The 12,048-nt window shown below is 40.9% G+C and overlaps 1 protein-coding gene across 1 annotated transcript in view; it reads right to left on the bottom strand.

Moving 5' to 3' along the window:
• Positions 1-4,831: 4,831 nt before the first annotated feature.
• Positions 4,832-12,048, bottom strand: part of KLRG1 (killer cell lectin like receptor G1) — a 52,602-nt gene continuing 45,385 nt past the window's right edge. Inside the window, exon 6 of the transcript XR_010321913.1 lies at positions 4,832-4,848. The gene's annotated coding sequence lies outside the window, so the exon portion shown is untranslated. The remainder of the gene's footprint in view (positions 4,849-12,048) is intronic.

Consider the following 12,048-nt stretch of genomic DNA (forward strand, 5'->3'; position numbering starts at 1 on the left):
GTAAGCTCAAACCGTAAATAGGGTCACTATGAGTCGGAATCCACTCGACGGCAGTGGTTTAAGCTCAAACCATGTTGCCTCTCCAACTCACTTCAGACAAGAGGGCCTGTCCTGATACTACAAAAAAAAAAGTTAAGGGAAAACCATTTTCAGAGTTTAATAACCATTAAAATAAGCACCAAGCCAGGGCATGGAACAAAGAAGAAATCAGGCATGTGGCTAAAAGAAAAAAGTCAACAGAATTATAATATATTCTGCCACTTAGCTCTCGTTCTGTTTTCTTATTCATCGGGAAATCATGATGGAAAAGGTATTTTAAGGGTGGGTATGCTTTTTTCAAATCATTAGTTAGTTTATCGCCCGGACCAAGAGGATTCATTCAGCAAGCATTTAACAAAGTACCTACTATTTTTTTTTTTTTATGTGACAGGCACTAGATTTCATGCTATCATACAAAATTGAATAAAATGGGATTCCTCTGTTAGAGAAACTCATGGCAGAGTAAGAAAAAATGCATATTTAGATCATTATAATGCTATGTAATAAATAATACGAATAACTCATTGCCATGATGGACTGGAAATATAATGACTTTCTCAAGTTTCAAGGTGATACACCCAAATTCTGAAGTGACCCTGGAGAGGGGGCCTAATTATAACTGAAATGGATTTACTATCAGCCTGGTGACCTGGGGAGTTTGGAATCAGCTACTAGCAGCACTTCAAGTATCTTTATCTCACATCAATAATAGAGACTTTACTAATTATCAGAATAAATGTCTGATGAGTTTTCATTGGTGAAATTGTTGTTGTTGTTAGGTGCCATGCAGGCAATTCTGACTCATAGAGACTGACCTTATGTACAACCGAACGAAACACTGCCAGGTCCTGTGCCATCCTCACAACCACTGCCATGCTTGAGCCCATTGTTGCAGCCACTGTGTCAATCCATCTCAGTGTGGGTCTTCTACTTTTTCACTGACCCTCTACTTTACCAAGCATGATATCCTTCTCCAGGGACTGGTCCCTCCCGATAACATATTCAAAGTACGTGAGACAAAGTCGTCATCTTTGCTTCTAAGGAGCATTCTGGTTGTACTTCTTCCGAGACAGATTTGTTTGTTTTTCTGGCACTCCACAGTATATTCAATATTCTCCTCCAACACCATAATTTAAAGTCATCAAAAAGTTCCTAGGTGGCATGTCAAATCAATCATCAAAAGAATTGATGTGCCACCTAGGAATCTTTTCATAGGCATATTAGAGCAACTGAAATGGGCCAGGATGGAGAACTGGGTACAAATGCTAAGAAAATCATGAATATGGAATAACAATTGTAGAAATAAATGAAAGTATAGGTTTATGAATTTATCTTACCTTTCCACTTAGAACTGTACAAGAAAAAACCTTGTAACTAATAAATGTAGAAGAACTCCTATACTAGTGTCAAAGTAACACCATGGAAGAGGGCAATATGACCCATGAATGAAACTTGTGTTTAGGACCAGATATTGGCCTAGTTTCTTGAACAGAATGTGAAGGGGACCTGACTCCTTTTCTGGGGCATCTTAACCCAAAACACATCCCATAGTAGATAGTGGCCTATCAACACGTACTTCCCCTCTTGTCCTGAACACAAGTCAACCTTCCCAGAAACTGCTTAGCTAAAAAAAAAAAAGCTAAGCATGTGCATAATTCGGCACCCGGCCAATCGCATTGCTATACCTGTTCCCAGCAAGAAGGATCAGGGAAAGGTGCATGCAGACCATCTCTCTGTGTCTTCTGTGGAACAAGACTCACTGGCCATGGGTGACTAATGCCCACTATTAAAGCTGGTTTTCTCTGTCTCTTCTCTATGTGAGCAAAATGTTGTTCCATCCAATACCTGTGTGAGTTGTGTATCTCTTGACAATCCTGATACTTGCAAGCTATGGAATGAGTTTCTATACTCCATGTGATGGGACTCCTCCTCTGGAGGTGGTAATGGGTGTCACTTGTTCAGTAATCACTGAAAACAGTATGATCCCAGGAAGAAAAGAATATAACTTTACAATGAAGAAATCAGGCTGTCCACATCATATCTTGGGACACTCCTCATTGTAGGATGACCTACTGTCCCCAGAAAGACAAATGAAATGTTATGCATCATCACCTATAAATTCTTCTAATCAAAATTTAGACTAGACTATAAATTTCCAGTTTAGAGGAATTGGGGGGTAGTGGAATAAGCCAAACGACTCCAGGGAAAAAAAAATTCGGCAAATCTATAAAGTCAATAACTATCAGAGGCCCTTCAGGTTGTTCACAGATCATCAGAAAAGGGAGAGTTGAAGGTCAAAAGGGGCTTAAGGAACATGACAACCAGATGTGACACGTGGTCTTAGATTGCAACTAAGTTTGAATAGGCCAGAGACGAAGGACTTTTTTTAACTAATGGGGAAATATGGATGGAAATTGATCATATTAAGAAACTATGGTTAGTTTATTAGGTGTGCTAATGTTATTTTGGTCAATTTTTTTTTGTTTTGTTTTCTTAAGAAGCATATTTAAGTATGGAATGATACAATGTGTTATTATTTTAAGATCCTTGACCATGGGTAGTGCAATATTAGGATCAGTCAGCTGCCCTAATCAAGAAGCCACCCTCCGGGGGTCCTCCCTCATTTTCTTGAAAAAGTCATCACACTGCAGAGGCACAATACAAATGTTTCAGCTATCTTTATTACCCATTCACCCCAGTTTCTTTGCTAATTAGCACAGGGAATTGTGTTTTTATTTTTAAAGTTGAAATTCTTGTTGTCAGATGCTGTCGAGTCAATTCCGACTCATGGTGACCCCATGTGCGCAGAGCAGAACGGTGCTCCATAGAGTCTTCAATGCTGTGACCTTTCAGAAGCAAGTCTCTAGGCCTGTCTTCCAAGGCACTTCTGAGTGGGTTCAAACTGCCAACCTTCCAGCTAGTGGTTGAGTGCTCAACCATTTGAGCCACCCAGGGACTCCTTATGTTGGAATTAGAGACTTATTATTTAGTATAACAGATGGTAGTAATGGGTTTTTCTTGGTGAAATTAGTGGCATTCGGAAAGTATGGACTGGCTAGCATACTGTGGAGACTCCCACATCCTTGCAGCAACAAAGTACAGAAATCTAGAGAGGTCTGGGACTTAGGGTTTCATACCCCATGCCACTGATTCAGTGGGATTTTTAGTTACCTGATTCCAACGAATGATTAGCGAAATTTTGTCACAACAAAGCATTGCATTTGCTTCAGATAAACCTTTCGCAAGAGATGTTTCCAGAACACCAAAAAAGCCCAGAGAGCTGGGCATGTTGCATGCCTCTTTAGTGCCTGCTCACTGATGAGGATCTGTGAGGTGATAGCTGGCCTGACTCCTGCTTTCATTCTTGGCTGTGTGATTGAACCTCCAATTACTGATGGCTACTGAAATATTCCTCAAAAAAAAATCAATAGTTTTTGCCCTATAAAGCTTATAACTCTCTGACTCAAGATCCCTCGCTCTTAATAATAAAGCTGCTCTTAAAAGTGCTTCCCCCCTTCAGTGATTTAGTATCTTTGAGCTATTTGTATTTTAGAAAGATTTGCTTTAAAATAGCAACCATTCAATTTCACTAGAGCAGAAACCTTTAACATTGCTCATGTCAGGAGAACGTGAGAAACATCCATGCTATACATAAATCACCCTTACTCTAATTTTTTTCTTCACTATGTGGTTATGTTTTGAAGGTCCATGTTTTAACCATTGTAATGGGAAACCACATTTTATTAAGAATCTATACAATTTCTTTAAAATGCTTGGAAATAAACCATCTTATGTGAAGCAATATTGGGAGCCAGGCAGTAGAGATATTGTTATTGACATTTTACAGATTAGGAAACTGGATTTCAAGGACATTAAATGATTTGCCTGAAATCCCATGAAAAATAAATACAGCCAGAGCTCAGTTCTTCTCACTCTAGCCTGAGCTTGGTCTAGCTCATTTTAACCACTACCCTAAAGAAAAGAAGGCACCTCCTTAGAAGGGAGACATTTTAGGCAGGGAGTCTTTATTCTGAATACAATACAAGTGGAGTCCTACAACTCTGTGTTAATTGAGTACTCTCCTACCCCCTCACATCTCACTGTCAGGATGATCTCTCTTTCCTATATTGTCAGCCTCTCTTCTCTATTAGCTCCTTTCCATCAGTATTTAAAAAACATCTTTAGTTCCGAATTAAAACAAAATAAAACTACCTTCAATCCCACATCTCACTTAAACTACCAACAAATCTTTGAAACCATTATCTCCACAAGCTGCATTCACTTCCGCACATCCCTTTTTGACTCCTCAACCCACTGAAATCTGGGTTATGACAGCTTGGCTGCAATGAAAGGGCTGGGTCACCAACGCTTTGTTCCTGCTAAAATCCAACAGATTCCTTTCACTGATTGTTTTCTTTGACTTCTCTGTTGACTCTGTTGACCAGAGCTGACAAAAGCAGTGTTAGCTGTTTTCTACTTCTCATACAGGTAGTCCCCGATTTACCACGGGGTTTCATTCCGACGCCTCTGTCATAAGTGGTTCTGACGTAAATCGAATACCCCATTTTTTTTTTAGTTTTCATTATTATTGCCTTTTAGTATCAGTATGTTTATAAATCCAATCTTTATTTGTGTTGGGGGTTGGATACATTACATGTAAACTTATAGATATATTTTAATACATACATAAAAAAGACATAAATCATAAAAATTTTCCCCAACGATGAAGAAGAGTTAGACAATGTTGGCATTCTGTCAACTGCGGTAGTAACTCCACTTGTGGAAGGTTTTGGATCATCTGGGTTATCCCTGGAAATGGGAATGGCATTTTTAGTCAGAAAATCCATGAGAGTTTTCTGTATAGTCCTTTTCTTTTTTCTTTATATATTTCATTGTAACATTTCACTGCTTCCCCAATCGGCCTATTGACTTTAGCAAAGCAATCAGTGTTTGTGGTGGAATTGTAAACTGAACTTAGTATCTTGTATTTCATATCTTATATCATGACAAAAAATAAATGAGGAACATGATTTAGAAAAAAAAATCAGAGAAACTCCATCCTTAGAACTGGAGCCAGCCATGCCCACAGGCACTCTTATACAAGGCACCTGTTATCTCTCTACTGTACACCCAATGACAAGAGCACTATATCAACTTGGAGCCCGGGTCTGTTTGGACAAATGGAGAAGCCCACCTTCAGGCAATGAGCCAGAAGCAGTGCAATAACCAAATACCACTAGCATTGGGTTTGATGGGGAAGACACGAGCAGGAAATATGTTGTTGGTTTCTGATTCTTTATACTCTAATATTTTTGTCTCATTGCAATGAAAAAATATAGGTGAGGCCTAGGACAAAAAGTGGAAGCAGACCCCAATTTTGCCCAGTGCCAAGAGAGTAAGACTAAGTTGAACGTTGAAAAGACATGAACAGTGTACAGAGGAGGGATAAAAAGTGAGACTAGAGAGATCAGTTGATATTGATTTATCGGGGGTCTTAAAAGAAGTGGGCATTTTATCCTAGAGGTAATAGGAAGCCAATGGAACCTTTTAAAAACAGGATAGTGGCGTGATCAGGTTTGATTCAGGATGGTAACAAGTGGCAGAAGTGAGCTAGAGTGTCAAGAGATAGGTAGCTAGATTGTTGCAATTGTCCTTATTTAACATGAAAAAAAATGTGCCCAGAAAATGGGCTTTAAATATATTCTACTTCGTAAAACTGTATTCTTAGGTGCCGACCAACAGATGAATGGATAAACAAATTACAGTACATACACACTATGGAATATTACATAACGATAAAGAACAATGATAAATCTGTGAAACATTTCACAGCATGGATGAATCTGGAAGGCAATATGCTGAGTGAAATTAGTCAGTCGCAAAAGGACAAGTATTGTATGAGACACTATTATAAGAACTCGATAAAACGTTTAAACACAGAAGATAACATTCTTTGATGGTTAAAAGGGTGGGGAGGGAGAAAGAGGGGTATTCACCAGATAGCAGACACGAATTATTTTAGGTGAAGGCAAGGACAACACACAACACAGGGAAAGTCAGCACAACTGGACTAAACTAAAAAGCTAAAAACTTTTCTGAACACAACCAAACACTTCGAGGGACAGAGTAACAAGGGATTGCGGGGGCCATGGTTTTGGGGTACATCTTGGTCAACTGGCATAACAAAGTCTATTAAGAAAGTGTTTTTCATCCTGTTTTAGTGAGTGGTGTCTGGGACTTAAAAGCTTGCAAGAGTAAGATGCATCAGTTGGTCCCAACCCACTTGGAGCAAAGGAGAATGAAGAACACCAAAGACACAAGGAAAATAGCCCAAGAGACAAAAGGGCCACAGAAACCAGAGACTCCATCAGTCTGAGACCAGAACTAGATGGTGCCTAGCTACTACCAATGACTGCCCTGACAGGGAACACAACAGACAGTCCCTGACGAAACAGGAGAAAAGTGTGGAGCAGAACTCAAATTCACAAAAAACACCAGACTTAATGGTCTGACTAAGACTGGAGGAACCCTCGAAGCCATGGCCCCCGGACACTCTGTTAACCCAGAACTAAAACCATTCCCGAAGCCCACTCTTCAGACAAAGATTAGACTGGACTATAAAACATAAAATAATACACATGAAGTGTGCTTCTTAGTTCAAGCAGATACACAAGACCAATGGTCGGTTCCTGTCTGGAGGCAGCATGAGAAGGCAGGAAGGGACAAGAGCTGGTTGGATAGTCATGGGAAACCTGGGGTACAAAGGGGGAGTGTGCTGTCACCTTATGGGGATTGCAACTAGTGTCACCTAACAATATGTATATACATTTTTGTATGAGAAATTAACTTGAGCTCTGGACTTTCACCTGTGGTAAGAAAAGGACTTTCACCTAAAGCACAATTATTTAAAAAAAAAAAAAAAAACTGTATTCTTTAATTCTTACCACTTGGGGAAAGCCAAAATGCTTTGCACTAATAAGAAGTTTTTTCCCCAAAGTCCATTAAAGGCCATAATTTACACTAAGTCGCAGCCCAGGCTCAACAATTAATGTGTTCCCAGAGTAATTACGCCTCTTGGTCTGAAATGAGATGAGGAAGGGAGCATTACTAAAACAAGGTTAGACATAGACTAAGACTTTAAGGGACAAGTACCCATACATAAAAGACAAGACACATGTAGCATATACTAGCTCCGTGCCTCAGATCCTGAGAATTATTGTGAGTGACCATCTTGGACATTCTGCAAAAGTTTTAAACAATGTGTTTTCCTTGCATTTGCCCCTGTTCTGATGGCTTAGCAGAAGCTCCAAGGGGAGTAATGAAACAAAGCCACAGGGTGGCAGCAAAGGTTAAACAATATGAGAACTGCTACTTAGTTACAAGTTTTGTGAAAAATAAAGTTGAGCAAAGGAAAAAGAGGAGTAAAATAATCACAGCAACTTAAAATTAGAAGATAACAAAATAAGGTACTTCACTCTTACCTGTGGGCAGAATTATATCCAAAACCCTGGGAATTATTAGCTGATTTTTTTTTTAATTTTGTTTTCTTAGAATCAGTGTACACTTTCAACGTGCAAGAAATATTGCATTTCTTTGTTTTCCGTAAATGAAATGTGACTTTAAATTCCAGCTCTGTTGACAGGAAATTTTATTTCAGACATTCTTAGGGTTCTTTCCACCCGGAAATCTAATGCAGGAACAGGAGTTGCACACAGCCTCACCACAGTCAACCGTCTGTAGCTCACAAGGCTGTTTTAGATCCACCTCCTTGTCGTTCTTGAGGGCAAGAATCTTCGGTAAAGCACAAGTGCCTGGGCCTGGAGTCTAGCCTTCCAGATACACCATGCAAACCTTCCCTCTGAAGTCCTGATTCCCACTCAGAGTGCCAAGAAGCTGGACTTAGATACTTTTACACAAATGAGGCAAAGATGGTCCCTTGTGTATTTATCTCTAGGCTATTTATTTGTTCACACCAGCCTAGGACCTTTAGTCCAAAGCCTTCAGGTACCAAACTCAAATTTTCACACAACTGCTTTCAAAATAGCCCAAAGGAGCATATATTTAGCCATTTAGAACCTACCTGCTTTGCATGCCCCCATGTAACTGCACCCATCCGATTGTCACAAGTAAAACCAAAACCAAACCAGTTGCCTTTGAGTCAATTCCAACTCATGGCGACCCCATGTGTTGCAGGATAGAGGTGTGATTTACAGGGTTTTCAAAGCTCTGACCCTTCAGAAGCAAATCACCAGGCCTTTATTCTCAGGTGCTCCTGAGTGGATTTGAACTCACTAACTTTCAGGTGAGAGTACTAAACTGTTTGTACAACCTGTAGATAAAACAAACTCTGTCTTACAACAGACCCCAAACTACTGCTGCCCTTCAGTGGTTTCTGACCCAGAGATACTCCACCTTGCTGTTGAGTGACATCATCTAGATACACAAGCCCTCTCTTCAACTCTTCTCTCCCCTAGGAATTCACTTGCCCTCTTCCCCTTCTGGGTGATAGTCCCCTGCACAGCTGTCTCTGGAAGGTCTCCTGCTGGGAGGGACTTCCTCCTCAAGTAAGCCAGTACAAGAGCAGCCCCAATAAATAGTTTGCTTTGCAACACTGCCATCTTGTGGTCCTTTCCTTGATTGCTGGGGGTCTCATGCAATTGCAGCTAAGGTGGCAGCTGGAACTGGAATCATCTGAAGGCTCTGTGGGAGGTCGGGGCAGCGTAGCTTCTCAATGTAGTCTCCATGTGGTGCAAAGCTTCTCCTTGTGAACTATCCAGTAGGATAGCTGGGCTTGTTACATGGCATTTCAGAGCCCCTAAGAGCAAGCATTCCAAGAAATGGAGAAGCTGCAAGGCTTCTTATGCACTAGCCCCAGAAGTCATGCAGTATCGCTTGCACCACATTTATTTGGTGAAGTGCGTCACAGGTTCAGCTCAGATGCAGTGAAGTGAAACAGGCTTCACCCCTCGAGCAGGGAGTGGCAAGGTCACATTACAGAAGAGCATGCAGTTGGAGCTACTGTGGCCGTTTTTGGAAACACAATTTGCTGCCATCTGCCGTATGGCCACAAAATTCACATCTCTCACACATGAAACTACACTTAGCTTCTCCCCCAAAAGTCTCATCCCATTATAATTGAGTTCAAGATGTCGTCATCTAAATCAGCTGTGAATGAGGCTCCTTGGGTGAAATTCCTTAGGTGCAACCCCTTAGGTATAGCTGTCAAACCAAAGACATTTGAACCAAAAAGATACCTGCCCTGCACACAAACCCAATAAGCAATGGTGAGACAAAGGTAGGATAAGGGCAGTAAATATTCCCAGTCAAAAAGCTGGGAGAATAGGAGGTTCTAGCAGTTACATAGCAGTTCTGAAATCCAGCCAGGCACATGTCACCATTCCTCAATTAGGGTCCAGCCCTGCCCCCCTGAGAGTGGTCCTTCATGCCTCTTGTCTCTATCCTCTGGGATCTAAGCTCTAAAGATGCATCATCCTCCCTTTTCTGTGAGAAATGGCCCATATTTGCAGATGAGTAGCTTTCTCAGCCTGCTTCATGCCTATAAAAGATTGAAGGCCCAAAGGCCTCTTTTCGCTTTGAGCTCTCTCCCTGTTTCTTTCAGCCCAAGGTAGTATAACTATTTCTAAAACTGTGTAGACTTCCTGTATATCAATTTAAAATACATTCCATTAGACAAAAGCCATACTGTCAAACCCTTCAAGACAGGCCCTGTCTACCCTGGGCTGGTGTGGCCAGTGATGGTTCAGTGGTAGAGTTCTTACCTTCCATGCCGGAGACCCAGGTTCGATTCCCAGCCAATGTAACTAATGTGCAAGGTTCAATCCCCAGCCAACGTAACTAATGGGCAAGCACCATCCCTCAGTGGAAGCTTGTGTGTTGCTATGATGCTAAAGAAGGTTCAGCCAAGCTTCCAGGCTAAGACAGTCTAGGAAGAAAGACCTAGCCATCTACTTCAGAAAGGCAGCCAATAAAAACAGCAGGAATCACAACAGTCCAATTATCCATCTGACCGTGGGGATAGCACAGGACCAGGCAGCGTTTTGTTTTACTGTGCAATGGGCTGCCACAAATCCGGGGCCAACTCAATGGCACCTAACAACAACAACCGCCACCTGGAACTGAGAAAAAAGATGCTGGGTAAAAATGCCCTTAATTTTCTTGGAATCCCTCTAATATAACAGAAAAAATCTAAGATACATGCCCTTAGGATTTTTAGAAGACTTTTTGGCTAAGTCAATGGGCCTACAAGATGTCTTTCTATGGTCTTAACAAAGGTCTTACAGCTGCACCCTAAAAATCTTGACCCTGAAACCATGTTTTTAGTGACAGTGTCCTGAATTTATCTGATCTTTGCCCTGAGGCTATTTATTAATTTCAGAGACTTTTGCTGGAAGTTTTACCTTCAAATCCACAAAATGTGGCTCAGAAATCTTAACAGTTCCTACTTGAAAACGGAGCAGTTCCTTCTTTAGTTCATCTGTAGTTTCTCATACTCACCTAAAAGAAATCAGCTAGGACATTCAACTTTCCATCTTTTTAGCTACCTTAGCTACTGTAGCTGCCTTGGTACAAGCTAAAGCATTGCCAAATGCAAGTTGTCGTTTTTCCAGCTCCCAATAAAAAGTTCCTCCCTGTCCTCTAGCTCTTACTGAGTCTCTTAGAGGTCTTTCCAAGTTCTTCCCACTACCTAGTCCCAAAGCCAATATTTTAGGTTTGTGTTAAATCAGTACTCAATTTATAGTACTAATCTCTGTGTTTTGTGACAAATTGCTGTGTACAAACCACTACAAAACTTGCAGTTTAAAATAATTACCATTTTGTTATCTCTCATGGCTCTGTGGGTTGACTGAGCTGAAGTGAGTGGTCTCACATGGAGTACCTCAAGCAGTTAGATGACAGCTGAAACTAAAATCATCTGAAGGCTTGACTAGGATACTGGGACAACTTGGCCTTCCTCCCTCTTTATATGGTCTCAGAGCCTCTCCAGCAAGGTAGTGAACTTGTTACACGACAGGTCAATATTCCAAGAGACAAAAGTGGAAACTACAAGGGTTCTTATGACCTAGCTTCAGAAAATAGCGTCAGTTTCATAGTATTCTATTGGTCAAGTGAGTCATAGGGCCAGTTCGGATTTTTTTTTTTTTTTTTTTTTTATTGTACTTTAGATGAAGGTTTACCGAACAATCTAGCTTCTCATAAAACAATTAGTACACATATTTTTGTGACAATCCAATGACATGTCAACACTCTCCCTTCATGATCTTAAGTTCCCTGTTACCAGCTTTCCTGCTTTCTCGTCCTTGCCTCTGGGCTGATGTGCCCCTTTAGTATCGTTTTGTTTTACGGGCCTGTCTAATCTTTGGCTGAAGGGTGAACCTCAGGAGTGACTTCGTTACTGAGCTAAAAGGGTGTCTGGGGGCCATACTCTCAGGGTTTCTCCAGTCTCTGTCAGGCCAGTAAATCTGGTCTATTTTTGTGAGTTAGAAGTTTGTTCTACATTTTTCTCCAGCTCTGTCTGGGACCCTCTATTTTGATCCCTGTCACAGTAGACAGTGGTGGTAGCCAGGCACCAGTTAGTTGTGCTGGACTCAGTCTGGTGAAGGCTGTGGTAGTTGTGGTCCACAGTCCTTTGGACTAATCTTTCTTTCCCTTGTGTCTTTTGTTTTCTTCATTCTCCGTTACTCCTGATGGAGTGAGAAGAGTGTAGTATCTTAGATGGCCACTCACAAAATTTTAAGATCTCTGGTTCAGATTTAAACGGAGGGAAAGTAGACTCAACTTCTGGATGGGGAGTGTCAAGATCACTTTGAAAAAGAGCATGTGTCTATTAGGTCATAAAGCAAGTCTTAACAGAACCCAAGACATAGAAATATTACAAAGCATCTTCTCTGACTATAAAGCCACAAAAGTAGAAATCAATAACAGAAAATGCAGGGAAAAGAAATCAAACACATGGAAACTGAACAACACCTTGCTCAAAAACTACTGGGT

Source organism: Loxodonta africana, chromosome 4, assembly GCF_030014295.1.
Source record: "Loxodonta africana isolate mLoxAfr1 chromosome 4, mLoxAfr1.hap2, whole genome shotgun sequence".
In the NCBI taxonomy this organism is placed as follows: Eukaryota; Metazoa; Chordata; class Mammalia; order Proboscidea; family Elephantidae; genus Loxodonta; species Loxodonta africana.